Below are 26246 nucleotides of genomic sequence, written 5' to 3'. Positions count from 1 at the left end.
GTCTCTGCTTTTTTTCCCATACCTGGGCATGCCCACCCCTTCGAGTTGGCTCAGACATGGCCCCAGTTGCTGAGTCAATCAAAAGAAAAAGAGGGTGAATAGTGATGTTCTTCACATTACTCCTATCCTTGGGGTAGAGGAAATTTTGGAATTATATTGCATATCACACCTTAGGTCACATGGCGTCCCCTCCACTCTGCTCCCATGCCCCTTTCTGGCCATCAGGCTGGGGAGCTGAGTGCCCAAGGGGGGGGGGGTGCAGCAACCTCATAATTGTCCCCTTTTCACAGTTTCTTCATTTTCATCACAGAATAAAGCTTCTTTTTGGGTTTCCTCTTCTTAGTTCTGACTGGTTGCTCTCTGTAACACTTAAGAGCTCCTCATTATATGCTGTCCATTGAGCAAGAGCCCCAAGACTTGCCCCAGTGGGGCAGGTATCTTGGCTCTGTCCTATTATGTCATGATCAGACCTCCAGCAACTATACATAGTTAACCCCCTGGGTTCCTTCCAACCAGTCCTCACAAGCTCATTTGTTAAAAATGAACAAATATTTATCGTGTTCATTATATGCCAGGTGTCGTTCTACGTGTCTGGTATACATTTGTGAGCAAAAAGACCCAAATCTTGCTCCCTGGGGACCTTGCATCCTAGCGGATGCTTTAAGAATGAGATTGTGATGCTGAGGCTGGGACCATGGTGCCCCATCAGAATCCGAGTAGTTCTGCCCAGTCGGGGAAAATGCCTGTAGCTTCCACCAATCCCTTCTTGCTTTATGGCCTTCTTTGATCTTACATTTTAAGGTTTCCATGTATATGCCTAAAATCACATTAGTTATGGCAGGTCTTGTATTTATAAAATGTTTTCTTCCTTAATATACTCAGCCCATATATTGCAAGTTCCTATGAGCCAAAATGAGCTGAGTGCACGTTTGCATTTGATAAAACCAACCTGTTCCTTTTTGATCGGTTAATAGACAAAATAAGAAAAGCCCTGGGTCATTGAAAATAAACATGTAATATAAATTCTTATGACACGTAGAGATTAAGATCATGATACAATGAGGAAAATAATCTTTGTGCTTGTGGAAATAATTTGCACTTGAGGGAGTGGGGCTGGCTAAAACCTTTAGGAGTAAAAATCCCTAAAATATGGAGCCTCTAGAAACTAGTGTTGAGAACAAACTTTAATTCTTTTTGGGATTGTCCAAGATGCTCTGTGCTTATTTGTGTTATTTGTGTTTTCTTTCTTCCATGTGGTTTCTGGATCATTGTGCTATTTTTGTTCTTACTTAGCCAAACTCCCTGTTGAGATGCTAAAATATCCTGGAAGTGGCAGGGCTGAATTTTTTTTTTTTGCATGCCCAGGAGGTGGATAGCCCAGGCTTGACTTGCAATGACACTTTACTGTAGAGTAAATTTTTAGCTCTAATGATATTTTGGTCTGCTTGATCCCACCAGATTTGGGGAAGTTTGAATTACCTTAAATAACAAGAGCAACAAACATTCCTACGTTACCCCTGAGACATGCTCACTGAAGCATGGAAATTAATTCAGATAGGCATCCAAGCTTCACTGAATTTTAATCTAAGGTTTTATAGAATTATTTACTCATATTTAGGAAATGGAAGTTATTTTATGAGGGAATGTCTGATCGAGGCAGAAACAAGAGCAACTCCATCATTTAGTGTCTGTGAGCTCGTGTCTTGGTTAAGGAAACTGTAGCAAATGAACAGTAGCTTCATGTTCTTTGTTAATCTTACCATGAAGACATGAGATCTGTTTCCCCAGCCTTGAACCACACGCCTGTGACTGTTTTGACCAATGGAATATGGGAGCGATGCTGCTGCTGCAGTCCTAGCCATCAGGCCCAAGTAGCCTGCAGTTTTTGCTCCCCCACCTCGGAGCCGTGTGCTGCTGTGTGAGAAGTCTGACCACCCTGCTGGAGAGATGACATGCAGTGGCTCTGACGCTGAGTGGAGAGGGAGAGGATCGCAGCTGAGACCGCAGTCAGCTGCTCCTGCCCAGGCGCAGGCAAGTGAGTGAAGTCAGCTTGGAAAGGGATCTTCCATCCCTGCTCACCCCAGGCGATGCCCCGTGGCTTAGAAATAAACCAGCCTGCTGAACCCTTCCTAGATTTCGTATCTACGAAATAACAGAACGGTTGTGTTAAACCACTAAGTTTTAGGTATTAATAGATTAAAAAGAAAAATAAACTTTTCATTGAAATTCAGGGTTCTAGTTTTTAGAAATCAAGTTTTATTCATTTGTGTACCTGCCCCCTCCTCCCCAACATTTACCAAGAGATCATTACATCTCTGATGGCTCTGGCCTAAGTCCACAAGGAAGTTTAAACAGAGTTTTAGCTTTGTGCTGACTTAGCCTTAAGTTACCGAGTCATCTTGTTCAGGAAATGAAAGTCTGCTTTCACTATTTCCATTCATCTATTTCAAATGCACTAGCACCTACCATATTTCAGGTGTTGTCAAAAGTGTCAACAAAACAATGGTGATTAAAACATTATGGTCTGTGTACTCATGAGATGTATTTACAATGGAAAAAGCGCAGAATAGGGGAAAAAAGTTTTCTTCTAATATATAAGATTATAATACAGACCTCACAGATTTTTTTTCTGAAGATTAAGTGATATGATGAATGTAAAAGCCTTTTGTAAGTAGTTATTCTTTACACAAAGAAAAACTTTTATTGAGTCTTGTTGACAATAGCAGTAGCAGAAGAGTTTGGCAACAAAACAGGCATTCCCAGCATCTAGTTAAACTCTCCGGGATCAAGTGTTAAATCCGAGGCATTTAACACTTAAAGCAAAAATATGAATGTGTCGTAAGTGACTAGCTACAGCAGGAGTTTTAGTCTGGTTCTGGTGGGCCCCTTATTGAACTTCAGTGGACCCAAAGAACTTCTGAAATTATATGGAAGATGTCATGTAGATATGTAAATGCACAGGTTTTTTGAGTTAGAGAGCCAGGGCGTTTATTTCATTTTCAAAGGTGTTAATGACCCTTAGAGGTAAATAACTGCTGATTTAGAGAAAAAAGGCAACTGCAGCGTATTAAACCTTTCTAAGTGCCAGCCACCCTGCTCAGAACCTTTACATGTTCTAATTTATTCTGCACAATCTGTTGAGGAGGTGACTCTCATTCCCACTTTACAGATTAGAAACTGAGGCTCAAAGAGGTTACGTGACTTGTCCATCTTTAGTAAATGATAAACCAAGCATTTCAACCCAGTTCTGCCTGATACTGAAGGTCTAAGGATAATACTGCTAATCTCATAATCCTTAGCACTTTGTGATTTATACTGAACTTGCATACATTTTATCGATTTATATTTTGCCACACAAGGGATCTGAAAGGTTTTAGGATAAATGTTTTTATCCCCCTTTGATAAGTGAGAAAACAAAGGCTCATGGATGCTACTTGCCTTCATCCAAAGCTTGCATGGCTGTTAACTGCACTGACCCCCCCACATCCAGGGCTCCTTCTTACTAGACGTCCTGTAGAACCCCCCTGCACCAGTTGCCCACAGAGCTGAGGTCGGTGGGCTCTCACAAGATGAGCCTGCCACATTCCGCCCTTCTTAGGCATTGGAAGCCAGAGGTAGCTGGTTGCACACACCTAGACTCTAGGTGTTGTTGCGCAGGTGACAAAAGACTGGCAAGTGTGATGCTGGGTCACTAAAGTGTAACCTGATGACAATGAAGTGGGATGGGCTGACAGCATGGTATGAATCGGTACTTAGACCTAGACATTCGTTTTAGGTGACAGCTTTTGCAAATATATACATCAGTTATGCTGGAGTTCCTGAGTGATGCTGGGAATATAGGAACCTTGAAAACTCCCCACTCAGGGCTTTCCATGACTGGCAAGACATCACCATGAACAGGTAGGAGAACATCCTCATTTCTGAGTGCATCTCCCATGAGGGAAGCGGGGGATGGTTTCAGGCTGTGCCCAGTGAAACTCCTCCTGGCTAATACTCTCTGGGAACCTTTGCAAATAATGCATTCTTTTGCTTTATTGGGGTTCACTGAAACTGGTGCAGGTTTAGGTATCAGAATATTCATTTTTGTGAAGCTTCTTCTTCAATCTTCTGTGGGATTATTTCATGCAAAATAGAGAAACAGAAATGACTCCTTTTTCTTCTTCCACATAACAACCACAGCTACCATTTATTGAGTGTTTACTATAGAGTAGCAGGCTGTGATACACAATTTACATAGTTATGCTATCTAATCTCTACCATAACTCTATGAAGTAATAATTATTCTGTTGATTTAACTGGGATTTAGATATAGAAAAAGGCTTGCCCATTACTTTTAGCTCCCAACTTGCTTAGAAAGGATTTGAACTCAGTCTTTCTTCCTCCAAAGATGAAGCTCTACACACCTTTGTTCAGAGAGAAGATTCTGCACCTTTTTCAAGTCAAAATAATAGGAGAGTTCATGGTGTAAAGCTTTTTCCTCTTGAAACTGTCATTCCTCAACTGCCTAGGGTCTTGCAGCAGGAAAAAAAAAGTGTCACAATAAAGAAACCCTGGAATACCACCTTATTGGATCAATAAGTTGATAGCCTATGCTATTTCTTCGATGTTATTCAAAACAACATGTAGCCTACATCTATCCAAAGGGGTTTCCCATCCATCTGTATGGCCATCTGTGGCTAGAAAAGTATATTTCTCTTTTCTTTACATCACTGTAGCTGCAGGGCATTTTGGAGGATTATTGTTGAAGGAAGGAAAGATGTCTGTTAGTGGAGTGAAAAGTCAAATAGAGTGTTCAGAAATTCACTTCTTTAAGCAGTGTCAGTTTATGTATGTTCCTTTTAGGATTTTGGGCTTTTTAGTCAAGCTGACATGTTTATAAACCCCCTTCCCATGATTCAGTGCAATTCAGATGTTCCTACTTTTATTCTGAACCTGTTCCCTCTCTGTCTTGTTCTTTGTCTGGCTCTTTAGCCTTAACTTTTTCTTCTACTGTGTCCTTACTAAACATTATTAAAAATGGAAATGACTGTCATAACTCTCGTATTCAGAGCCCAAGTGGTAATTAAATTAATTTGAATTTAGTAGTTAGCCTAAATTTTCCCCCAATGGTCAAATAAGTTTTTATTTTTTATTTTTCATTTACAGTTGACATTCAATATTATATTAGATTCAGGTATACAGTATCATAGTTAGACATTTCTATAATTTACAAAGTGATCCCCCTGATAAGCCCCACCTGGCACTATATGTAATTATTGCAATATTATTGACTATATTCCCTATTCTTCAACTTACATCTCTATGACTATTCTGTGACTACCAATTTGTACTTCTTGATTCCTTCACCTATTTCACCATCAGTTTGTTCTCTATAGCTATGATTTAGTTTCTGTTTTATTTGTTCATTTATTTTTTTGCTTCCACATACAAGTGAAATCATATGGTATTTGTCTTTCTCTGTGTGACTTATTGCACTTAACATAGTACCCTCTAGGTCCATCCACATTGCTACAAATGGTAAGATTTCATTCTCTTTAATGGCCAAGTAATTTCTGTATACATGTTTTCTTTCTCTAATCATTTATCAGTGGACACAGATTGCTTCTATATCTTGGCTATTGTAAATAACACTGTGATGAACATAGGGATGTGTATATCTTTTCAAAGCAGTATTTTAGATTTCTTTGCATGAATACCCAGAAGTGGGACTGCTGAATCATGTGGAAGTTCTATCTTTTTTCTATCTATTTTTTGAGGAAACTTAATACTATTTTCCACAGTGGCTACACCAGTTTGCAATCCCACCAACAGTGCAAGAGGATTCCTTTTCCTCCACATACTTGCCAACACTTGTTTGTTGATTTATTGATGATAGCCATTCTGACAGATGTGAGATAATATCTCATTGTGGTTTTGATTTGCATTTCTCTGATGACTAGGGACCATGAGCGTCTTTTCATATGTCTATTGGCCGTCTGCAGGTCTTCTTTAGAGAAATGTCTATTCTGGTCCCCTGCCCATTTTTAAAAATCAGATTTTTTTTTGGTACATATTAAACTGTGTGAGTTCTTTATATGCTTTGGATATTAACCCCTTATCAGATGTATCATTGTTGAATATTGTCTTTTGTTTAGTAGGTTTTCTTTTTGTTTTATTGATGGTTTCCTTTACTGTGTAAAACTTTTTAGTTTGAAGTAGTCCAATTTGTTTATTTTTCTTTGTTTTCCTTGCCCAAGGAGACATACCCAGAAAACTACTACAAGGAGCAATGCAAAAGAGGCTTCTGCCTATGTTTTTTTCTAGAAATATTATGGTTTTGGATTTTACATTTAAGTCTAGGCATTTCGAGTTATAAAGTGAGTTTGTATTACTTAATATGTAACTATGTGTTAAGTATCAGACTAGATTCCTTACAATATCATCTTCAATATTCACAAATCTTTATGAAGTGGGCTTTTTAAAAAGCTCAGTTCTGTAGATAAGGAAGCTGATGTCTACTGGAGTTAAAAATCTTAAAAAAAGTTCTCAAAGGCAGAAAGTGACAGCCAGGGAGAGACACAACCAAGAACCTATGTCTCCCTAAAGCATGTGCATTTCCCATAGTACCATATTTCTTTTAAGTTCAGGGCCAGTAAAATAGTTTGTAGTAATTTCTTATTTCTTATCCTATCACCATTATTGAAGTGCTATCTTCTTTTGGAATCAAGTTGCTCCTATGATCAATTTTAAGATTTGGGAAATTGTATTGACTGAAAGATCTCTTCAATGAATACCCTCTAAAGGGAAAAGCTCTTTAAAGCTGTTGGAATCTAGACTGAAATAATCAATTTCTATCCATCCTCATGTTAGAAAGGCTTAACCTGGAATAGCTTTTTGAGTGAAGTCATTGACCTCATTTTTCTCCTTCGCCTAAACAGAACCAGTCCGAGATAAATATATGCTTATCCCTTGTTGTTTATTGTTAGTATCTGTAACAGTTTTACAGATTAGCTGTTTTATGCCTGTATGTGTGTATAGAGAAGTTTTCTTTGATTTCTGTTGATGTTGATTTCCAAATACCACGATTATTAACTGACACAGCAAAGACCAATGAATTTCTCTCTAGCACCATGAATCCTGTTTACATATGTGTCATGAAGTGTGTTTTAGTGGGCCATGGATATGGCAAATTTATTTTCCTACTATAAGAAAGGTTTCAATGAGCACAGTTTAATCTCACTGTTAGTATGTGTACAATTAACTGGGCATTTACTTTTCTCTCAGTGATAAAGAGACTTCCATTTTGGAAGTGAGTAGTCATTAATTTATCCAACAAATATTGGAGTATCTATTGTATATTAAAAACTGTGGTTGGTGTATGCTTCTAGCTCTCAGATTCTAGTAGAGAAAACTAGATCAAAAAGTAAATTACACAGAACATTGAGACATGTTTACAGCACTGTGTGGACTCAGGGAAGTCAGGGGCTAAGTCTTTAAAATGAGTAAGCAAGGATAGAGAGGACTTCCCTGCCAGATAAAGGACAATAGGTTTCCCAATTAAAGGCTGCAGCAGGCTTGAAAGTACAAATAAAAAAAAAAAATTAGGCAACCTGGAAAAGTTTGTTGTCACCAGCTTTTGGAGTAGAATGATAGGGATAGTAAGAGGAGGTAGTTTGGGACCAGATGAAATCACTGAGGGCCTTGTGTGCTAAAGTCGAGAATTTTGAATTCATTTTGTAGGGAAAGGGGTTATAATGAAGAGGTTCAAGAGTTCAACTGAGAAAAATCATTTTCCTTTTTCCTTCAAGAAAGGAGACATATAATACCAAAGAAATCTTTACTAACTCTCTGGTTAATCAGAGATTAGTAAATAACTCAATCAGAGCTAGGACAGGCACTCTTAAATAACAAAAAGAAAAACAATCCCATTGATCCTCTCCTCCCGCACCTCCCAGTTTGATTAGCATTTAGCTTTTCTGGTTGAAGTGAATTCATTGGAACAATTGCAAAGTAGGGCTTTGGATCAATCTTTTCCACAAGGCAGACGGGAACCCCTGGCATTTTCTTCTTTATGTTTTGTTTTTATTAAATAATTCACTGGTGATTTACCAGGAAGAGCCCAACTATATCCATTTCCAGAATTTCCTTAGAGATTGCACCCTTGGCCTTCATTCACATTAGCAGCATTATGAAGGAATTCATGTTTTTGTTTTTTCTTCTTCTTCTTCTTCCACATAATCTCAAGAGAGGAGGGAAATCCTGTTGGTTATACAATGTAACTCATTGCATACTGGGTCATTGCATATTTCTGCAAAGACAGAGGCCAAGGGAACTTGGAAGAAAACAGAGGTGGCATTGAAATGTGATGTGTCAGTGGAAAAGACAGAGGCAGAGAATCTCAGAGGGAAGAGAAGTGGGACACCTATTTTTGCTCTCTATATCTCATCAGTTATTAATACTAAATTCTATAAAGTGTTAATGGGACATTTTCAAAGAGAATTATCAAAAGAGAATAAGATTAGAGATTTTAAAACATATAAACAAGAAAACAATAAAATGAGAATCATCTTTTGGGAAAAAAATACACTTTAGATGTGATTCAGTCCATTCAAATCAACAAATATTTGTTGAGATTCACTTGTGTGTCGTCCCTGAGGATTTCAGCATCTCCTAGGAGAGCTGCACATGTGAATCACTCACTATGATACTACGTGTAAGAAAGATGTATAAATTGTTATAGATACCCAAAGATAAGGACATGTAAACTTGCCTATTAAATCTGGGAAGGGTTTGAAGTAGAAATACTTCCTTCCACATTTTCTAGGAATTAAGAAACAGGATATGGGAAGAGGGAACAGTAGGAACAAAAGCTTGAAGAATGGAAGTATAGAGCATGCTCTGGAAATTGCTCAACTTCTGTTGTCCTGCGATCTAGGATATATGAGGAGAGGCCTAGGAGGTTGGGAGGTAGAAGCAGAGTATCATCTAGAATTCTGTTGGTATAAGTAATGAAAACTGATGGAATAACTCATGCCAAACACATGCATACGCGCTCACCTCCCCCCACACACACTCACATGCATTTACATACCCACACACTTTATTGGAAGCATATAGTGCTACTCACTAAATCATAGGAAACACTATGATTTGAGCCAGGATTTGAGATAGATAGGAACTGAGGCACCAGAAACTAATGGTGATCTCTTCAGGCACTTTATGGGGTGAATCATTTTCAGTGATACCCCTTAAAGAACAGAGTTCAGTAAGTTAACATCTTCTTGGTACAACTTACACACATCCTGGCTTGGACAGAGCAGGGCCCCTTGAGAGAGTCCTACCAAACTATAAGAATGGATGGAAACAGATTCTCTAATCTGTTTGGTTGCTATTGCACAAAGAGATGGAAACAGATACTGGCCAGAAAAATGACAAATGTCTATTAAAAGTAAGATTGGGCCAAATCGTTAAGGGCCTTGTATGTCAGCTGAGATTTTTGAAGCACATTTTAGAGATAGAATGAACAAAGCTCATGGTCCATTGTCCGTTGGGGGATTAAAAAAGGAGGAATCAAAGAAGACAGCAGAGTTTTGCCTCAGATCAATTCATGGATAATGAAAACATTATTGAAAGAGGTCTCAAAGGAGGATGATAAGTCTATCTTGATATGCCTGACAGATAAGTAGGGTGGAGATGTACCATGGACATTGGAAAATATATGTCATACCTACATATGATAAATTTGAAAATTTCCCAAATAACCCAATGCAGTTTCATTAAACATGTGTTAATCCATTCATATCTTATCTGAAAATTACTGATTGATAGTCTCTCAGATCTACAAAGCCATCCAAAATAAGAAAATAATTTAAAAAAATGAATTCTAAATAATGAAAAGGAATCTTACAAGACAGTGCTACTAAAACACTTTAATCATAAGGAATTCCCTTAAGGACTTCTCTAAGAGACAATTAATTTTACATTAGAAATGATTATAATGATTATAAGTATCTACTTCCTAAGTCTATAGAAGATTAGGAGCAGCAAAGTACAAGGGAATGTGAATGTGAGACATACCTATAACTGCTTAAAAATGATATCCTGATGCTGAAGAAAGAGAGAAAATACAGTTTCAAATACCAAAATGCTCGGAGTTTATGAGTCTAGAACTCTCATATAGAATAGAGGAAGGCATTCTTATGCTGGTAAATAATCCAGAGACATCATATTAATCAATATAGGATAGATTATGTTTTAGTAACAAATACTGCCAAAACTCAGGGATTTAACATCACAAAAGATGATTCCTTACACAAAGACTACTTCAGGCCTGCGTGGCTCTCCCAGGCTAGTAGTCTCCACATACTGTCTCCTTAATTTAGGCTTCTGTGCGCTGGACACCCAATTCACAACACACATCCCTGAATGTCATGGCAGGGGAAAATTGTCCTTGGAGTCCCTCCCTCCTGGCCATGAACTGCTTTGCCCGAAAGTGACACACAGACACATCTACCACTGCGTAAAACTAAACACCTAACCCTGTCAAAGGGCAAAGGGAATGTGATCCTCCTTTGTGCCAGAAGGAGAGTAAAACTAGAGGTGAGTGAGCCTAGAGTTCCTTCAGTCATTCTTATACTATAACTTTGTGTGATTATTTAAGTTTACAACAATGTAGGATTCATCTCAGCAAAGTTTAGTTGTGTTTCATTATATTTTACTTTAGAAGAAAAGAAAGAATATAATTCACTATTTCATTTTATTTTTGCAAAGGTGCAGAAAGATTCAGTTCATGTACCCTATCATCATTTGCCTGTGCAAGATCATTTAAAGTATTTCACCATGATTTCTACCAATAATGGTGAAAATGAAAGAATTTCTTTGTCTGGAACAGGAGTTGCCAAATTTTTTTCTTTTTAAAGGGCCAGATAGCAAATATTTTTAGCTTTGTGGGACACTCATACAGTCTCTGCCTCAGCCACTTAACTCTGCCATTGCAGTATGATAACAGCTGTAGACAATATGTAAACAAATGGATGTATTCCAGTAAAAAGTGACTTACAAAAATAGCCAGCAGCTCTATTTGACCCACGAGCCATAGTTTACCATCCTGTGATTTAGAAAATTTACTCATGCACCTCTCTGCGGAAACCCTACGGGTCCCCAGGGCACCCTTTGAAAATTATGAAATGCGGATCCTTCCTAAATTTAGCATTATGCACCAGCCAGTTTGGACTACTCTGTATTCCTCAAAGGCTATTGCTTGCCTGTGCTTTTCTTTACATTCGTCCCACTCCTAGGAATCTCCTCTCCTTCTAAATTTAACTCCTTCTTTGGGGAACAGATCAAGTTCTACTTCCTCTTTGAGTCTTCCTTTTAAGGGTTCAATCACCCGTGAGAACTCCTCTGGACTCCAAATTATCCAGCTCAGTGTCCCTTTGCCTTACTGCCCTTCTCTGTGGACATCTTCTCTATTTTTTACTGGATTTTAAGTTCCTCAGAGGCAAGAACAATGTCCTGGATTTTATTTCATGACCTTACACAAACTAGATACCTTTTAACCTTGTTCTAATTACAGCCAAGCTTCTGGGAAGATCTGGCCACACTGGCTCTATTTCCTTCTTCCTGCTTATTCATCTTCTTAATGTCATCTGCCTCCCGCCTTCGCCATTACACCAACACTGCTCTTGACAACATTGCCACAGAACTCTTTCTCACCAATTTCCAGTTGGCATTTTCTTATCAGAAATTGTCCATTTGCTACTTTGTTATCAAAATCTTTCAGCAGCATTGACATTAATGACCCACTTCCTTCTGATAGACTCTCTTCCTTTTATTTCCTTGATATCACACTTTCATGCAGTTCCCCCTCTTACTTCAACTATCTCTCTCAGTCTCTTGCTGAGTCCTTCTTCTCCTCCTTGTCCTTTAATTATTGGTGTTCTTTGAGGTGTCCTATACCTTCTATTTTTATTTTCACATACTTCCAGAATAATATTATTACCTCTGTATCTTCAATTAACTTCCATATCCTGATGACTCTCAAATCTATTTTTTTTTTTTTTTTTTTTACTCAGGCCTCTGTTCTGAGCTCCACACCTATAAATTAACTGATTATGAGGCATCTCCACCTGGATAACTAAGAAACTTCCCATACTTAATCTCTCTTTTTTCCTTTCATCCTATGTGTTTCCTTTGAGTGAATGGTACCACCATCTACTGGTTACCAAATCAGCAAAACCTGGCAAAGCATCCATGTTACCTCTGCCACCACTGAGATGCTTCTTTGATTTTTGTGTTTTCCTCTTCTCACATTATTCCTTCCTGGTTCATCTTATATTATGGCAAGATTCTCCTACTGGTATCCTACCTCCCATCTAATCACCTTAATCTGTCCTACATACCACAAACAGAATCATCTTCCAAAAGACAAATCTAATCAACATATTCATGGCATATATGTGCTAGGTCTTGCACTATCTGGCTTGACAACCTCTCAGTCGACTATCTTGCCACCTCACGACTGGCCCCTCGATTAGTCAGTTTTCTCATCACTATGCCTGGAATTACCCTGTCCCTTCCTGTACCTGGTGAATTCCTGGTTTACTCAGAGCTTTCAGCTAGAATATTACTTCCTAAAAGAAGTTCCTGTAGTGCTAAGTTAGGTGGTTGTAGGTATTAAAAAAGCCATTCACACATATAGTAATACCTCAGTACTCGTTGGCTTCAGAACTCATCAAACCCTGTACTTGTCACATATTTGACAAGAAAAAGAAAATGTTTCAGCACTCAGCACTTGCTCAGAACTCATTGCACTTGCTAGAACTTGTATGAGTCACGACGCTGCCCCAGAAGACAAAGGGCTTCAATCACTCGTTGCTTGCTCACCGCTGGGTGCCCCTCTCTCGTGATGAAACAGAGATCAACATCTCATGGTAGCCTGCAAACAGTGCAGACCCCCATGTATTTGTCATTACTGTCTCGTACTTTGTTGCATTTTATGTGCTAATCTTGGGTTGCAAAAAGGTTAAGAGTAATACCATTAAACCTAAAATGCAGTTAATAAAAACCACAATAGAAAAGAAAAAAGATCATAGCTAAGTATGAGAGTGGTATAAGTGTCTCAGAACAATGATCTCAATGACACTGAGAAATAAGGAAGCAATTAAGGCAGCAAGTGTTGTTGCTAAAGGTGTAAAGTCTGTGAGTAAGCAACATTCACAGACGTTGGAAGAAGTTGAAAAATTGCTTTACATCTGGATTAATAAAAAACAGTTAGCAAGTGACAGTATTTCTGAGGCAATAATTTGCGAGAAAGCTAGGCAATTGCATGCTGATCTGTTAAAAGACAAGCCTGGAACAAGTGGTGAGAGCATTGACGTGTTTAAAGCCAGTCATGGATGGTCTGATAAATTTAAAAAGAGAACCTAGTGTGGTGAGGCCTGGAGAGTCAGCCAGTGCCAACAAAGAAGCTTCTGAAAGCCATGTCACTGAGTTTAGGGAGTATGTAGAGGCTGAAGGTTTTCTCCCCCAACAAACATTTAACTGAGATAAGACGGGTTTGTTCTGGAAGAAAATGCCTAATGGAACCTACATGACTCAAGAGGAGAAAGCATTACCAGAGCACAAGCTGATGAAGGACAGCCTAACTCTGTTGTTGGTGGAAATGCTAATGGGGATTTAAAACTTAAGCCTTCACTAGTGTATCACAGTGAAAACCCGAGAGTTGTCAAGAGAGAGAATGTGATAAAAAGCAAGTTAAGTGTGATGTGGAGGGCGAGGACTAAAGCTTGGGTGACGAGACAATTCTTTATAAAGTGGATGAACACAGTTTTGGGCCCCAATGTGAAAAAATATTTGCAGGAAAATGAACTGCCCCTGAGGGCTTTGTTAGTTATGGACAATACTCCTGCTCACGCTTCGAGGACCACTTACTGGAGGAGTTCAGTTTCATAACTGTGAAGTCCTTGCCCCCCTCACACAACTCCTCTGCCCCAGCCCATGGACCAGCAGGTCATTTCCAACTTCAAAGAACTCTATACCCAGGTCCTTTTCCAGAGGTGCCCTGAAGTAACCTTGGATACACAGTTGACACCTCAGAGGGCTCTGGAAGGACCATTTGAATATCCTCCACTGTGAGTTACTCTCACAGAGGAAGCCTGGTGTGGAGTCTTCTACAAGATGATGAATTCTGCCTGGAAGAAACTGTGGCCAGAAGCTGTAACTCCAAGGGATTTTGAAGGCTTTAAGGATGATCCTGGTGGTCCAATAGTGGAGCATATTGTATCTCTGGGCAAGACCATGACCTGGAGGTCAATGATGAAGATGTCAGAGAGTTAGTGGAGCACAGAGCAGAGCTCAGCACCGAGGAGCTGCAGGAACTTCAAAAGGAGCAGCAACAGATAGTGGCTGAGGAAATTTCTTCAGGTGAGGAGGAAGGAAGGGAGGAAGTGTCTGCTGTGCTGATAAAAGAAATGTTTGGTTTGGGAAATGGGTTGAAGTTAGAAACTCTGTGGCAAAGTATACCCAGACAAAACTCTAGCAAGCTGAAATGTGGATCTGTTTAATGAACAGAAAATGTCACACTTTAGAACAGCGGCCCCCAACGTTTTTGGCACCAGGGACCAGTTTCATGGAAGATAACTTTTCCAAGGATTCAGGGGAGGAAGCCATGGTTTCAGGATGATTCAAGCACTACATTCAAGCTCAGCTCCTGCTGTGCAGCCCAGTTACTAAGAGGCCGCAGGCTAATACTGGCCAATAGCCTGGGGGTTGGGGACCCCTGCTTTAGGAACATTTTGAAACAGAGACAGAAACAAGTTTCTCTTGATAAGTTTTTAGTGAAACTCTCAAATCTGGGTCTCCAACAGCGTTCAATGATGCCAAGAGATGGAAAACAGAAGAAACCCCTGAGAAATCACCTGAAATTATCTTGGAAGAGGACTCCTTCCAACAATTAACCGCTGCCTCCTCCTCTCCATCCCTTCATTCCAGGGACCGCTCTCAGCACAGGTAAACTGAAGTTAAATTTTATTTTATTTTTATGTAATTAATTGCTTTTTTATCTGTGTCTTTTTAGTTTTAAGGTTCTGTGTTACAAAACAACCTCCTTACTTAATATTAGCACAGTTAAATGTGGAAGTTCTGGGAAACTTTCACAAATTATTTCCAATTACATCATTTCTTATGGGAAAAATTCATTCAGTACTTGTTGTCATGAGTTCTGGAACAAATTAATGACAAGTACCAATGTACCACTGCATTTTCATTCCCTTTCATTCACGAACATGGTTGGATTGCCCATTCCCACTGTCATGAAGTATGTTGTGATCATGAGACTTGCTTTGGCCAATGAAATGCAAGCAGGAGTATTGTGTCCCATCTATGCACAAACCTTTAAGAGGTGTTGTGTGATTTACCTTACCTCTCCTATCTCTCAAGGCTACTGTCAAACTCCAGGTAGTCAGAGGCTCTGCTAGTCTGGGTTCCTGACTGACAAAACTTGGAGCAGAGCTCCAGTCTTCCAGCAGAAATATAAACTATCAATTTGGTGTTATATAAAATGTAAGCCACTATGATTTGGGGGTTGTTTGATGCCTTGACTTTATCTAGCCTGTTTCTTAAAAATGTGTGAGGTGTATTAGTGTAATTCCCAGCATAGGAAAGAAAGCCTTAAAGGGTGGTTGCTTCCCATGTCCCTCGTTCCAGCCACTAGGTGATTTTGTGTTCATTTTGTGTTCAAGCCAGTCTCAGTTCCATCCTCACCCTTTGCATCTGGTTGAGGTGCTGTGGTTCTCTCTACACATTTGTGCAATGCCTGGTGCAGAAATTTTCCACAAATTTGCAGCAACTGCAGAGCCTCATTTGCCCTCGGCTATTAGCAAATTGTCGCTTCTCCATTCTGCTACAGGTTTAGTTTCTCCTTTGCGGAGCTGGGGTGAAGGCTGCCTGCCCTTGGAAGTGGGTAGAACAGGAGCATCTGAGTTCAGTGGTTTGGATACCGACAAAACTGAGGCCAATGTCCTGGCAGGATTGGGGAGTCTTTCACCTGCTGAGGACGAGGGGGTGCAGAAAACTACCACAGCGGACACACTTTCTGCCAAGGAAGATTTTTACATTTTAAAATCCTTTTGGGGGAAAGTACCTGTGAATTTCTTCCCTGGTGGCCTGGCCTGAAATTCCCCTTTCCCTGACTCTGGCTTGCTGCCTTTAAGGATCTCCCCAGATGACCCTTCTAAATGCCCATTAGCATCAGCTGGTTATTCTGTTTATTGTAGAGAGCAGCTGATGGAGAGGGCAGCAGAGGTTGAAATGCTGCTGGACTTGGGTTGACTCTCCAAACTTCTTCCTCTGATTGTATTGGGCGTGGGTGGTGATGGTAGGGGGTAGCAGGGTGGGGGATGAGGAAGGCTGGGTAGTAGGAACATAAAGACTTCAGAAAAGGGTTTTGGCGTCTCAGAAACATTTCTATTCTCAGCCTAAACAAAGAATGAGCTTCATAACACCTCCATAGGCAACTCCTACCCAGCTGACTCAGGAAGAGCTCAGCTCACAGACCTCCAACAGGAGGCTCCTACCTCTCCTCACTTCACTCTGCATGTGTCTGATCCTCCTGGAGTGCAGCCCAGCCTCCTGCTGTCCAACCTTTTCTCAACTGCTCACGTTCTCCGGGGTGTTGGTCCCATGGCCCAGAAGTCCTCCTCGATGTTCCTCTTGCATCACTCACCCACATACAGGGGCCTGTAGCTGTCTTGTCCCCTCCCTCCCTGTGTGCTGTGTGTATTTGGCTTCACCCACTCAGGTACTGAGTGTCTTCTCTGACCCAGACGCTATGTTAGGCACCAGGTACACATGGTTAAAAGATCGACTAGGAGAATTGCGTGTTCTCATGTGAGGGGTGTGTGGGGGAGACAATAAGTAAGAAAATTAATTAGTTTTCTAAGTGCAATATGTACCATGAAGGAAATAGAAAGGATACAAATGATACAGAACCATGGGGAGTATTTTAGTAGTGTAGCCAAGAAAGAGTTCGCCAAAGGGGTGACATTTTCACTGTGGCTTGAAGGAAAAGAAGCAAGGTATATAAATTGTCGGAATAAAACAAGGCCCAGGAAATGGTTACTGTTGGATCACCCAGCTTGGAGGTTGTGTGAACATGAACAGCCTCTTAAATGCTTGAACTTAAAAATCTCAGTGTCACACTGAAATGGCCTCCCAGCCATTTCTTCTAATGCTGCTAATATTCCCACACATAACACTGACACACCCTATGTGACTGCCTGCCTTCCAGCCCTGCCCTAAATAGCTCTGGAACATTTGGACAAGTCCCTCTTTATCTTAATTTCTTAACCCATAGAATAAGGGGATTAAGTTACATGTTTTACTGATTTTTTTTTCCTCCCTCACAAAGTCTACAACTGGGATATCGCTTCATGGACTGGACGTAACTCCAGGAAAAGAGCCCCAGGGAATCTAGATAAACATACAGTGAGAGGAAAATTGAAGAGGGGACTGAAGCCATTGCTTTGCACACCCCCACCCCACGCCCCCCACCCCCCCCAGCCAAACCAAACCAAAACAAAAAAAACCACTTTTGTTCCCCAGAGTAACTGCAAGCATTCCAGGTCACCTAAATTAGCTGGTTTATCAAATAAATATCAATATAATATTGCCTTAGCCTAGTGTGTGTCATCTTAACAGACCATGGGGTTATCCATAAATCTGTGAAGAAATTCTATTTCTATGCAAAATAGTATTATTTAATAATGTGCACAGACATAACCCTCTGAAGCACTCACACTTCTCTAAGTGTCCCAAGTGTAGGTTCCCTGCGGGGTGAGAGAGGACTATTGTGGACCTTCGCAGGTAACTCCTTGAGTCCCACAGTCACCCAAAGGAGCTTTGTGATAGAGGCATTCCTCTCGGCTACAGCCTTAGCACACAACTTCCATGCTGTCCCGAACCATTCCAGGGCCCCACCATCCATTGTGACATATTAACGTATTTTGATCAGTGAGTGTTTCCTGGTTGAAAGAAAGATCGAATCCCAACTGGCATTCGTGGTTGGAGTTCTTTTTACTTGACGGAGGCAAGGTCAATTTTGAGGGGTAGACAGATAATCAGGCTGAGGACTGATACTACTTTCTGCTGCTGTATAAGCATAATGTAACCTTTCCTAAAGCTTCAGGGCTATTTTAAAGAGTTTAAGGGAATGATATAGTAAACATCATTTTCCAAATTTATTCAGTTCCTGGGTTTAGTCATTTATTTAGTCATGAATGTGTATGTGTGTGTGTGAGATATCTTGTAGTTCTAGTGTTATGAGGCACACCTTTTGGGCAATAATATTTCAGATGTCATTCTGATACCTGGCTTCTACTTTGGAGTCTCCAGCTTTTAAGGTAATACCTTGTCCTAGTTTGTCTCACTACTGATTGAATTTGACTCACCAAATTCCTGAATGCAAATAGTTTAATCCTCTTCTTGCATAACAGCAAAGGGATTTCTTAGATATTTGAATCTTTAAAGTATTTTTAGATTTAAAGCTGTTATAGCTGTGCAAAAAAGAAAAACTTTGTTAATCCCAGGATTCCCCAAAGTTATTTGATCAAGAAGCATTGCCTCCTTTTTCTTTACTTGAAACCTTTTAATATATAATGAAAGACACTTTGGCAAACTTTGCTCTATACAATTATACCTTGAGCAATGTTGTTTTGAATCAGGAACAATTCCCAGGGACATCTTTATTCTCTGTGTTAATTTTTCTTTGTTCTTTACATTCCCCTCAACTAAACCTTGAAGCAGAGTTTATTAAATACTGCTAGAAGATTGTCTAAAATATCACATATGCTTCATAAATATTTGCTACATTATACTGATATTACAATAAAAATAACAGCATTACTATTAGTTCTATTATCATTTACTCGTTAGTGTGTAAAATATTCTTCTAGTATGTAGAATAGTGTAAAAAGAGGTTTTTGAGTAAGTGCTATTCAAAAAGTGTTCAGTACTTTTGATTTTGTTGCAAATAACCCACTGCCTTGGATTGGTCACAGATTCCAGGAAAGGTTGTCAATTAGTCAGGAAAGTGTCAATTATTTAGAAATGAAGTTTTCCACTAGTATGATTGTTGTTTTTTGGGGTTTTTTTGACAATGGAAATACTTTTTCTTTAATTTATTTATTTTGAAATAAATTTTTCAGTAATGCATGTGTCTTAAAGATATATTACGTAGATTGAACTTTTTTTGAAAGATAAGGGTGTTCATTTAACCTATCAGTATCTTGTCAGATAACAATTAAAATTGTCTGAAAACAATTAAAAAATAGTCCAGGTAGAAACAATTGTATTATGACATTAGAGTATTACATAACAGTTAAAATGCATATACTAGGTCTATATATGTCAATAAGGATAAATATAATAAATTCTCTTAGAGATGTCATACTGCAGGAGTGACAAATGGTAACATTTTTTGAAAAAAAGAAAGAACTTGCCCCAAACAATACCACTTATTGTTTCTGAAGAATAGTGGCCATTTTTTATTAGTGATTTTAAGAGCACAGACTCTTAAAAATTTAGAGAGGTCAGTAGAATCTGTTAAAACACAATAGCATTTGTTAATTTTGAACGTCATGCTCATAAACATTTTAACTTATATGTTGTATTTTAATTTAAAAAAATTTATGCACAAACTTCAAATAATGATAAAGGCAACAAAAGAAAACAGCCCCCACCCCAAAGTATCATGTAGACTCTCTTATTAGAGAAATGGAGGGTTGTTAGTACTGACAATGACGGTGGTAATAATTTTCAAGAAAAAAATTCTATATTGTTTAGAAAAATTTTAGAGTTATAAGACTTTTATCAAAGTATATGCAGTGTTTTTTTTCCTCCTACTCAGCCCCATTTTTCTTTTCTGCTGTTAACTGAGTATGTTGGAGATTGCTAGTTGTCTCCCAGAAATAATCTTACACAGTAACAGAAATTTTAGTTGGGCACAAGGCCATCAAGAAAGACTACATTTCTTGAATCTCTTGCAGCTAGGAATGGCCAATTCTAGTGAACTGGATATGAACAGAATTTCATGTGTGACTTTTGTGTTCTTCCCTTAAAGAGAAAGAAAACATCCTTGCCTTCCCTTTCTCCTCCTTCCTACTTTGAATGTGACCATGGCGGACAGAGCTGGAGCAGCCATTTTAAGCCAAGAGATGGCATCTATATATTTATAATGACAAAGCAATAAGATGAAAGAATCCTGAGTCTCTGAAACCTTCAAGGAAGACAGTTGCTATATTGCTTGAACTTATATGCCAGAAAGAAATACTTATTTTTTAAATTAGATTTATTGGGGTTAATATTGGTTAATAAGATTGTACAGCTTTTAAGAATACAATTCTATGATTCTACAGATTCTATGCCAACTGTATACTGCACTGTGGGCCCACCACCCAAAGTGAAATCTTCTGTCACCGTGTATGTGACCTCCTGTATTCTCTGCAATCCCCCTTCCCTCTGGTAACCACCATACTGCTATCTGTGTCTATGAGTTTTCGTTTGTTTTGTGTGTTTATTTGTTGCTTTCCATTTGATCTCACTTGTGTAATATCATATGATTCTTGATTTTTCCTTTCTGACTTATTTCCCTAGCATGATATTTTCAAGATCTATCCATGTTGTAAATGGCAGTATTTCATCTATTCTTATTGCTGAGTAGTGAAGCTATTTTAAATTTTAGGTTTCGGCTACTATACCTGAAGAAATATTATAGCTAATATGAGCATCCCATTTTGTTTATGGAATTGCTCCTCTTAGTCTATGTGTTTATGAAAAATATTTATTTTACCCCTTGCCTGAGGAGTGGGCTTATGGCCAGTTACATCAATATATATATAGGAACTGTTGCTAAAGAAAGTCTCTCTTTCCTTAAGAGCTTCCAAAGGGTAAGTTTTAAGTGTAGTGCTGTTGTTGGTCAGTCTGTTTACACAACCAAGAAACTGCTGAAGAGTAGATCCAACTAAAGAGCTGAAATGAAAGAATGAGATGGATTTCCCAGTACACCATTTGAGGACTTAGATCTAGTTATGGCTGGAATTTTCTGCAACTAATATTTTCAGTCACTTGAAACAATAAAATTCTCTTTGTTGCTTGTCAGTATCTGGTTCTGTCTAATATTTTCAATTAAAACTCCTGTATAATGCAAGACTGATGTCATGTACTCATTGGAGTTAGTGCCCTAAACATTTTAGAATATTTTTTTTCTATTATTTACTGTAGTATAACCACATCTCCCTTACCTTGTCCCTTATTAGGGCCTTAGAATAACAATTTATTGCTTAGAATAAATAACAATTATTTATTGCTCATGTTTCTGTGCATCAAAAAAGCTCAGCTGGGCAGTACCATCTTGGTTTCTCTCATGTGTTACAGTTGAATGTCTCATGGGGCTGAGGCATCAGAAGACCCAGCTGGGCTACACATCCAGGATTGCTTCTTCACTCACAAATCAGACTTACTACACGAGGCTTACTTCTCCAGAGTAAGCACTCCGGAGGCCAAGGTAGAAACTACAAGTCTTCTTCTGACCCAGCCTCAGAAGGCAAGCAGCATTCTTTGCACTATATCTTAATCTGTTTCAGAAAAATCAAAGTCCCAGTCTAAATTGAAGGGCATGAATGCTGAAAAGTGTGGTTCATTGTGGGACATCTTTAAAGACTAGCTGCTACAATTTTTTTTTTCATTTTTATGCTCACAGGAAAAGTCCAGTTCCTCTTTGTGGTCTGAATCAGTGGAATAACTCATCATTACCATGAGTTGTGAAGCAAGGGTTGAGCACAAGTGATTGAAACAACTTTTGTGATTTGCATGCTTCCAACTATAGCCCTCCTCTTCCTTCCAGCTCCCGGACCAGACCGTGCAAGGTTGCTTCTCTGCTAAACCTTTTGTCATCTCAAACAGAATATAATATATTCTGCAAGCTGTGGATACAATATAAGCTTCTTTGAGGGAATGTTAGATATTTCTTTACAACACTCAGTCCAATAGACTTTAACATCATTGTTTTTAGAGAAAGTGTTTCCAGCTGGTAGATTATAAACCTCCTGGTACAGGTGGAAAAAATTGTCCTTGATCATAGAAAAACAATTGGCTGGATTCTATGCTAACCGGAACAGACCTCATTCTCTGTGGGGCGAAAAGATCTCAATGAAACAATTTGAGAGGAAAACTATTTGAAAGATTTTTCTGAATCACATAAGGTCGAGCTCAGGAGAGGCAGATTAAATCCAGTGAAAGAGACTAAGATGCTGAAAAAGACTGAATGTCCAGCTGGGATTCCTGCTAGTCACAAGCTGGCAATAGAAACTTTGAGAAAATATGGCCTTTTCAAATAACAAGCTCTCCAGGGAAATTAAAGCAATTTAAATTGAGACAACGAATAAAAGAAATGGTCCCCACAATTAATAGGTGGAGATGTTAGCTAGAACTTTATAATAGGTGTGTTATAAGCCTTTGCTCTCTTATTTACATCAGAAATTTGAAGCTAGAGAGCCCTACCATGCTTAAGAACTCTCCATTGATGGATACCAGTCTGGGGCTTAATTGCTCTTGAAGCACATAATAAAGTAGTCATCAATATGTTAATAAAGCTATAATTTACCCAATTTCTGAATCTTTACCTTACAGGGGCTCAAGCAGGCCACATTAGTGTTGGATTTTCAGGGGCATGCTGGTAGAGGTATTCTACCTAAGGTATCATGAGACTAGAGAAATTAGTTGGAGTATATCTAAAGGATATTCCATAATGGAATTAAAAAGTCAGAATGCCAGAGATATCAGGGGGAAAAATCTAGTCTAATGAGGCTAAGAAAAAGATGAAAAGACAGGTAGAATGAACTGAGGGAGAGGAGCAGGTCAGGAAGGAGCAAGGAGCAAAAAAATATCTGTACCTCACTTACATGCTAACAAGAGCATGAGGAATAATAATAAAATAACAACAAGAGGAGAAGCAGCAAAACAACATTTAATTAGCGAGTAGTATGTGCTGGGTAGTGTTTTAAGTGGTGGTCTCAATGGATTATCCCACTGAATTTTTAAAACAACTCTATGAGGAAGTTCCCAGTACTACTCTTAATTTATAGATGAGGAAATTAAGGTGAAGGTGATTTACAGGTATTACCCAAAGTCATGCATCTCACACATGGAGAGCAGAGCTGAAATTTGAACTTATATCTATCCGATCTCAGCGCCCAGGCCCTTAACTGTATGATATGGACCCTGAGCCTCTGATGCTTAAATCCACTTACAGTTTGCACACGGGCTTTAAGTGATGAACATAGATCTTCACTTTCCTGTAACAGTCTGCTCTTGAATATTCTGTACAATTGCCTCAGTTAGTACCTTCATACTTACTAGAAAGTGATTCCTTACTTTTGGTTTGTGTGATAATGTCACCTTTTTCCTGGGGACCTTATTCTTTAAGTGACAACCCAAATCATCAAATTGTTTAAGGATTTGATACCTAAGACTAGTACATTGCTGTTCATTTACTTAGGGGGTGGGGAGACTGCAGCCTTCTCCTTCCCCATCATGTACACTTTTTCAGTGAATCTTTTGTTACTTCTGGAACCTGAGTTGACAAATTATTGTGTGGGGTCAAGAGTTTTTAGACCTGGCCCATTATCATAATGATCTAGAAGCCTATAAGGAGTACATATTCTTGGTCTTCCACTGAAGAACTTCTGAATCTTAATCTTCAGGACAGAGTACCGCAGTCTGTATTTTTAAAAGTTTTTATCCTTAGGGAATTGTAGTCTGTTTGACTTTTCCCCCGCTTCAAGAAACAGAGTCTCACTCATAATCCATCAAGTGTAAGAATAAACATAACACGTAAGAATAAGTTATCGACTATGTCAAGGCTTCCAGGTAGTATGGGAAGTGTGATACAGCCAGGCACCATGGGCAGCGGTTTAAGAACCAAGATGCCTTTGGGTGTCAGCACAACTCGAAGAGCAGGCTTACCTCTGCCTCTTCCCCAGAGCAGTGCCCCACCATTGCAGGACCCATCTTCTCTCACATGCACTGCCTCTTTTTTGACTTTTCCTCTGGATTTAGACTCATATCTATCTCTCTTAAATTCAAAGTTTTGAGGGAGAAGACTTGGTTGGTACAGTTTATCACTCAGCCTCATGGGTAGAACTCTTGAATAAGCCCACCTCATAGCCCTCTAATTGCTCTTCCTATTGGCTGAACTTGGCAAAACGTAGTCCAATCTGCTGGGACCAACATGGAATGGTGATATAGTAACGCATATTCCCTCCTACTTTACAAATGGTAAAGCAAAAACAAAACAAATCAAAACAAAACAAAACAAAACAGTACATAAAAAAGGTGATCTTAAGTAGTCTTAAGACTACTGAGTAGGAAACCTAAAAGGAAGCTGGTACGTTGAAGCTTGCTCTATTCAGTGTACCCTGTTCCTGCTCAGGGAATAAATTCTCTGTTGTTATGATCTTACACAGGCAGCTTTCACCCTGATAGTGGCAACAGGAATTTGGCCTGGGGGAAATAAAGGTATATCTGGGACATGCCATTATTAAGAATGTGTGGTTCGGAGCCTAACCATTGGGTCATTGGAGTCTGAGCTCATCACACAGTATTGACAGCAGAAATCAGATCCTTGGACCACCTGAACAACATGATGTCTTTTTTACCTTGTTAGACATAGTATATGTTTCCTCTTTCCTTCTTTCTTTATGTGTGCCTCTTTTCATTCTCCTAAAAGATTTTAGCATTAAGAACAGACTTTGGCACAGGAGTCTTTCTGTGCTATCAAGACAGAAAAATTCATACATGTAGAACATTCTGAATGCTTTGTTAACCAGAACTTAATTCACTCCAGGCTAATGAGTGATTGACTCTAAATGGGATATTAATCATTTGTATTCCAGAGTTTATCTCCTCATGAGGAGCAAAGACGGAGTATTCTTGAATCATTTCAGTTCTTACTGAAAACAAGGTCCTACACTTGTTTTCTTCAGTTCCTTTGAGATGCAGACATAAATACAGATTTAGATAAGCAAGAATTTTATTAGAAGAAACAACTGAGAGAAAGTGGGAAGGCTGGTTAAATTGACAGAACATTACACAGGTCTGATCCTGGGTGAAGGAGAGAGGGAAGGTAGGAAAGTGGGGAAGCCTCTTAGACCACAGTGCAGTCCTGATGATAGTTGGGCAGGGCAATCAGGGAGTTCTCAAGGCAAAGGTGCCCACCAGAGGAGCCCCTTGCGGCCTAGGAATGACCCTGCCTTAATGTTTCTGCCTCATTCAGTCCTCAGTCATTGGCTGGGAATAGACCATGGGAAGTATGACCTTAATGCAAATGGAGTGATGGAATTCTGAGCATATCTAGACCCTCAGTCCATCATACTTCCTACAGTCAGATATCTGAGAGACACATTCTCAGAGCCACCACAAAACCCATTCCTTTTTCAATCATTTTTTATTGTTATTCTATTACAGTTGTCTCAATAATCCCCCCTTTGCCCTCCTCCACCCATCCCAACCCCCCTCCCACTGTCAATTCCCACACTGTTGTCCATGTCTGTGGGTCATTCATACATGTTCTTTGTCTAGTCCCTTCCCCTTCCTTCCACTACTATTCCCCTCCCTCGCCCCTCTGTTCACTTTCAATTTGTTCTGTTTCCATTCCCGTTCTATTGTGTTTGTTAGTTTATTGTTCATTAGATTCCCCTATGATCTCACCAAACCCATTCTTAGAGGGCAAAAAGAGACTTTTCAAAAGAAGTGCAAGTGCTGTGGCAACATCTGGGTCACTCCCCAATGGAAAGGTCTAAGAAAGTCAGCTCAGTTCAAGAACCATTCATTTTAAAATGTAGATTTTATTATAATTCAGGTATGGCAAATCCAAAACTCAGGAGATGATTGCCACTGAAAAGATAACTATGCTCAGATCCCAAGAGGAGGGGTGTGCCACGCCATGGGGATCTTGTAGGGAAGCACCAGGATTGGTCAGGAGGCGGAGGGAGTGAGAGGAAAATGTGAGCAAGAGCCTTCAGTGTGGTTGCTGTGGTGAAGAATGGGAAAGACAGGATAAACAGGGTTAAGACTGGCTAGTTTGAATAATTCTGGTGGGCTCTGAACCATAGGGGCTGGGTCTAGTTATCCGCTACCTGAATCTGGGGTGTTGGGAGTAGGGAGATAGTGGCCCTAAGTCTGAGGGCTAGATAAAAGTGGGGATATGAGCTCTG

Source organism: Pteronotus mesoamericanus, unplaced genomic scaffold, assembly GCF_021234165.1.
Source record: "Pteronotus mesoamericanus isolate MK-2021 breed Mesoamerican mustached bat unplaced genomic scaffold, CSHL_Meso_final contig_90, whole genome shotgun sequence".
Classification (NCBI taxonomy): domain Eukaryota; kingdom Metazoa; phylum Chordata; class Mammalia; order Chiroptera; family Mormoopidae; genus Pteronotus; species Pteronotus mesoamericanus.
The sequence above is the reverse complement of the archived record's forward strand: the minus strand, read 5'-3'. Positions refer to the sequence as shown.